General features: G+C 47.9%; 1 long non-coding RNA gene across 1 annotated transcript; it reads left to right on the top strand.

Moving 5' to 3' along the window:
* The first annotated feature begins 3,049 nt into the window (after nt 1-3,049).
* Nucleotides 3,050-6,261, top strand: LOC125940793 (uncharacterized). Its single transcript, XR_007463997.1, has 3 exons — nt 3,050-3,406; nt 5,094-5,135; nt 5,964-6,261. It is a non-coding gene; the product is annotated as an uncharacterized LOC125940793 (long non-coding RNA).
* The last annotated feature ends 211 nt before the right edge of the window (nt 6,262-6,472 follow it).

Consider the following 6,472-nt stretch of genomic DNA (forward strand, 5'->3'; position numbering starts at 1 on the left):
GACAAGTGATTACGACGTCAGCGACGGTAGCCGGATTCTTAGTGGCGAGTGCATTGAAGGCAAAAGTTCCAATGCCTTTGAGAATGTGGCGTACCCTGTCCGACTCCGACATTGAAGAATTCACACGTCGGCAGAGTGCAAGCACGTCCTCGATGTAGGAGGTGTACGACTCGCCCAGGTGTTGTTTGCGAGCATCGAGGCTTTTCTTGGCTAGAGTGGACCGAACAGCCGGTGTGCCGAACACTTCACGAAGCTGGTGCTTGAAGAGAGTCCAGTCGGTCAATTCGGGCTCGTGGTTAAAGAACCACGTCTTGGCTACGCCAGACAGATAGAAGGAGACGGCGTAGTTTATTAACATCATCCCAGTGATTGGCGGAACTGACTCGCTCATAATCGTCCAGCCAGTCTTCGACATCCTCTCCGCGAAGACCAGCGAAGAGATGGGGGTCACGCTGGGCGCTGTTGATGATAAAGGAAGGAGGCACTTGCGATGTCGGAATGGAGGCAATAGGGGCGCCAGGCTGCACGTCCTGCGGCATGCTAGCTGACGGTGGGCGCAAGCGGCGACCTGAACGAAGCTCCAGGAGGCAGACCGGACGGCCAGAGGACGTAGGACCGAAGAGCACACTCCACCACTTGTGACGTCTCGGTTGGAACGACGTTTATTAGGCCCGGGAGCTCGTCAGCGAACCAGCGCAGCACACAGGCGACGATGAGGAACACATATACAGGCGAAGAGAAGGATAGGTAAAAGTGCGAGGATGATGATGATAACGTACAGATGAGGAAGATGTGCGTAATAAACGCCCACAATATGTGTGTATATATATATATATATATATATATATATATATAGTTTTTCCTCCTGGTCATGGTTGGAACGGCGAAGCATGGGGGAAAGGGAGCGGCGGCGGGGAGAAGGAGATCGGCGTGAACTGAAGGCGGGGCGACGTGAATACGAGTCCGTGGCGTCAGATGTAAGACGGTGTGTAGCTTGCTGAGGGACATGGCTAAGGTTGGGAGCGCCATCGCGAAAATAGAGTCCGCGGCGGCGACAGAAGCGCGCAACATGTCCCGAAATACCGCAAGCGTAGCACACTGGCCGGTTGTCCGGAGTGCGCCAGGGGTTTAGAGGTGGTCTCGGATGCGAGAACGGTACGTAAACCGGCCGTACCGGACTTGGCGGAGTGTAGAAGTTGGTGGCTGGGCTGGACGGGACTGGCGTCGGTTGGGCATGAGATCGTGTAAGGGCCTCAGCATAAGTTAGCGGCGCCGTAACGTGCGGCGGCGAAGCGGGGGACGGGAGGGCCTCAGCAACTTGCGTCTGGATAACCCGACGAAGCGACTGGTCCAGTGGGGGCAGAGGCTCAGTGACCGATGCCACAAGAGAGAGCTGACGTGCAACTTCCTTACGTATGTATTGCTGAATTTGAGGCAGCAACGAGGTGTAATCAAAACCATCGCTGCTGGGAGCCAAAGCTGAAAGGTCAGCCGTTTGCATTCCAGGGCGACGTGTGGAGATGCGCTGTTTACGCAGCTCGTCAAAACTTTGGCAAAGTTCAATGACTTCAGTAACGCTCTGTGGGTTTTTGGCCACGAGCATATGAAAAGCGTCATCGTCGATGCTTTTCATGATGTGTTTGGTTCGGTCAGGTTCCGACATGGACGCATTCACTCGCCTACAGAGGCCGATGACATCCTCAATGTAGCTTGTGAAGGTCTCACCAATTTGTTGAGATCGTCCGCGGAGGCTGTGTTCAGCGCGAAGCTTGCGCACCGCTGGCCGACCGAAAAACGAAACGAGGGTCTCTTTGAAAGCTGACCAGGTGGTAAAATCAGCCTCGTGGTTCTTGAACCACAGATGGGCCACGCCGGTAAGATAAAAGATGGCATGAGTCAACTTGTCGTGGTCATCCCACCTGTTGTGTGCACTAACACGTTCATACTCGGCCAGCCAGTCTTTCACGTCGTGATCGTCAGTGCCACTGAAGACTGGAGGATCACGCTGACGAAGCACCCCAGAGCACACGACAGGTGTGGGAGCGGGAGAAGCTCGCGAGGGTCCGGCGTCCTGGGTCATTGTGAAGGCAGATGGTAGCGTACGGCTGCGGAGTTCCAGGACGCTGAAGGGGACGACCCAGCACCTCCACCAAATGCAACAAGAGTATTTTGCAGGTAGACTTGATAAAGCGGTTGAACAAGCCGGAGCGTTGAAAACCGACCTAGCGCGAACCACACGATCGTCAACGTCTTCTTCCACACACTGGCTGGCACAGAGCTGGTGCCGATGTGCTCCGGTACAATATATATATATATATATATATATATATATATATATATATATATATATATATATATATATAGACACAAAATTGCAGCACAAGACAAACGTCCCAACAAGCAGTGACCAATGACCGATGATTGGGCACCTCCTGGATTCCCATCGGCTTCTATTGTAAGTGGCCAGTGCCCTGTCTGTGTCAGAAAACGGCATTACCTCCATGTTAAATATGGGCAAGATGGTGGGAAAATTAGTATGTAAGCATAATAAATAAATATGTTTTTTTTAAAGAGTGCGTTTTGTTTAGTTAGCCCTAAGCGCACAATAAAATGAAACAAGTTTGGGTGATCTCTGCGACGTGGTGTCTATATTTTACATGAAAGCCTAGGTCTATTCTGTAACACGTAGAGACGGGGTGCTGGCCAGTGTGCTGGGAAACTGCTTGGCCACCACGCACAATCTACGCTGTTATACTTTGCCGGTAGCAAATCGTAGCGCAGAAGCACAGGTAGAAATGTTTAAACAATGGGACGGCATGATGTCAAACTAACAAGCACGAACAGCGACAATTGTGTAGGTTGCTGGTCCGTAGTTCATTTCGCGCCGGTTGCTTCACGCATTAAAATAAATATTTCTTTTTAATACAAACGATTAAAACTGTGCGCGCACACAGGGCGCGACATTTGCGACGTTTGAATTTTGCACTATTTCCCGCGCGCTCCGTACGTGACCGGCCGGCCCACTGCGTTACCGCGATAAAGAAAATAGTTCCTCAAGGAAGCTAAGCAGAAAATTTTCACACTCTTGCAAACCACAGAAATTGTTAAGAAATACCATTATATTACAAGATTTGTTAATAAATATGGCAATTCATATCTATGAAAGCGTGGATTTGTATGCGCGTTTTTGTGTGAATGCGCGCTTGCGCTGTTGACTCTTTGGCGGATTCCGGAACTTTGTGCGTGCGGCGTATGTGTGCGGGTTGCGTGATGAGTTTGCTGCGTTTTCTGTGCCCTTTGCCTCGCTGTGACATCTTTGGTATATTACAACTTATTGCTCGGTCTTTATGGGCTACACGTTGCCTCGAAGATCACCATGATCGCCTCCGACTCAGCCACATCGAAGGTGAGTGAGTGTTTAGAATTCCACTTGCTCGTTCATTGCGACGCTATCAGCATAAGTGCGTACAGAGCCCGTGCGTGTCTTCCACGCGCCTCTGTGCTCGTTTTCATTACTAGTACTATCCTTCCGTTGCGAGAATTGGTTGTGCAGCACTAGATTTGTGATATTGAGCATGAAGTTCTTTCCTGATTTAACTTCACAGCGCGCTTGCGGCGACGTAAAGCAGCTATGTGGAGCCAGCTAAAACAGGGCATGTTGTGTCACGGCCGGGCTCGACTGGCGCGCGCGCTCGCTTCTTGCGAACGCGCGCGCCAGTCGAGCCCGGCCGTCGTTGTGCGCGCCACGATTTTTGGTACGGTGTTCCAGCACCGTTTGAAATTAGTCTTATTAATGAGCGCTCGTGCTCTGCCGTTTTGGTGGGCAGCTATGTGGAGCCAGCTAAAACAGGGCATGTTGTGCGCGCCACAATGTTTGGTACGGTGTACCAGCACCGATTGAAATTAGCCTTATTAATGAGCGCTCGTGCTTTGCCGTTTTCGTGGAAACAATGCGACGTGAAATAATCCGAACTGTACTGTAATCAAGTATATTTCGTTCGCGCAACGCCGTCCATTGACGTGCATCTACTACATGGCGTGTCGGGATCGGCGAAAATATGCGCGGGGCTTTTTGCCGTTCTAATGTATTCTGATGCGCTGTTCGCTTCGGGATCGAGTGCCCAGAGTCCGCTGACACGCCGTGCGGTAGACACGCGCTGTGGCGCGATAATAGTAAAGAATTGCAATGGCGCATATGTGATTCTATGTGATAGGTGAGATAAAAAAGGGCTGATGCCAGTGAATGCTGTGAAATCATCAGGTTATGTGTGGTTTGTTTTCCACCGGTACGCGCGCGGTGAAGTTTTTTTTAACCATTATCTTCGCGCTAACCATTAACTTCGCGCTAACGCCTTCGCGTAGGCGCTCTATATTCACGGAAAAGGCAGATTCTGTGGGATGCTATGTTCTGCTTTAGTGGGATGAAACATTTAAAACAATGTCATCGTGTGAAGTTTCAGCCTTTGGCCCTTCAGTAACTGATTGATATAACTAAGTTCGAAAATCAGCAAAGGAACGAGATGCTTGGGCATATTTGCCGTGTCGTCCCACTGTGCTCCCAGTGGCATGTAAGCGTTATCGACAAATGTCAAAAATTAGCAAGGCTTTTTATGAGATAGAAGCAGACACCTATGTCAATAAGTTATTTTTGCTTTGAATTCACACACTAAAGAGAAGAGAGAGTTAAAGGGGAGCGTATCCTTGTGATCTAAATGACGCTTTGCCATAAGCTTGGAACAATGGTTTGTTGGTGGAGCAGTTCTGTGGAATACTTAGAAAACTGCAGTAGCAGCAGTTAGACGGGGAGTAAAAAATGCAACACTGGTTTTATATGAACGAGCTACCTTTAAGATGTGGCCGCAACAGTTCATGCAGTAGATGAGCAAAAATAATTTTAAAATTTAGGAGAGAAATTAAAAATAAATTACTTGCCCACCTCACACTGCCAGTGGCAAGAGCAGCCATGCTTTAATGTTTTCAATCAGTCATTTATATCCATCCATTTATCTCGGCCTAATCGTCCTTGTAGATGTTTTGATTGTTGCTTTTGAGTTATCGTGGCGTCACATTTTAATACTGACATCTGTTTTCAGAATCAAAATGAGCCTGGAGACGCCACAGCCGGAATGCAAAAGGTGAATTCTTTGGCCATTCATCATCTAGCGTCACCAAGATCAAATGCACTGTTGCCAGGACAATGTATTGCTGGGAGGTATTCTCCTTAACATTTAGTAAAAATGGTAGCATTAAGTGTCTCCTTTGCGATTTTGCATAGCCTTTGATTTGCGAGTCGATTCATTTATTTGATGAGGTGGGCAGTTGGCACAGCCTGTCTTTGTGTCTTATGTACACATTCAGCTGAGTAGGTTGAGACACAGCAAGCGAATCAGATGTGTAGTGGTAATCGCATTACCGTCGACAGTTATCTTCCTGTTTGAGCTGCTTGCTACTGCTGCTTGCCAACACAAGCAGCAGTTGCCCACAATGGCGTGAAAGAGGTTCATTGAAGAATGGCACATACTCTGAGTAACATACCCAGAGATCCAAGCAGGTCCATCACGTGGTTATTAACCCACTTCCCGTCTACATAGCAGCCCTACCCATTAGGCCATTGACCACCAAGTGACACAAGTTGGCTGGAAAATAGTTAGACAGACACCCGAAAGTATGTGAAGTATCGTAAAAATGCTACTTGCAATAAAGTTTTCAATGCTTTGGTTTACTTACTATTTTATTTTGTACTGGGTGAATCCTTGTTTTTCTGAAGCACATGGCATCCTAACAGCATAACAAGCTATGACATTAGTTTTAGTTGTTTTTATTAGTGACATTAGTTGACATTTTAGGTCTGGAGCAGGCAGTATTTCTGTGATTTATTCGGAGTGTGGCTGTTGTGTAAAAGTGCTTAAAATCCTTAAACTACCTCACTAATGTTATTTACCTAAACGTGCCATTTCACATAGGTTGGAGAAGTGCTCATTCAGATGATCCTGGCACAGCTTGCCATGGTGGACCAGGCAAGTTTGCAAGGGCCTTGATTCACCATGTGTTCACAGAGAACCTCATGGGCCACTCACTTCTCGGAAACAACACCACCAATAGGCAAAAAGAGGCTCTTGGCCTTATCAGGGTCAACGCTGTTATAGGCAAGTACCGTACATCCTTTTACCCATTGCATTTTTGCCTTCACATTTTGTGCTTGGAATTACCAGCTTGCTATTAGCACAACAAATGACTTTCAAGTAGCCTGTGTCTGCAACTACGTGCTACAATAGCCTACTATTTGGAATGAATGTTCCTTTGATCTCAAGTCTCTAACGCCTCCATATTAAAGTGCTAAATTTTCAAAGCAGCCTTAACTGCCAGAAGTGATTGGTGGCTCCAACTGACAAAGTTAGGTGTATTTGCGCATTAGTTGCACTACTTGACGGTCATTGCAATGAACAGTTGCAATGAAGCAACTACCAATCTG

The sequence above is a fragment of the Dermacentor silvarum genome, chromosome 10 (assembly GCF_013339745.2).
Source record: "Dermacentor silvarum isolate Dsil-2018 chromosome 10, BIME_Dsil_1.4, whole genome shotgun sequence".
NCBI lineage: Eukaryota > Metazoa > Arthropoda > Arachnida > Ixodida > Ixodidae > Dermacentor > Dermacentor silvarum.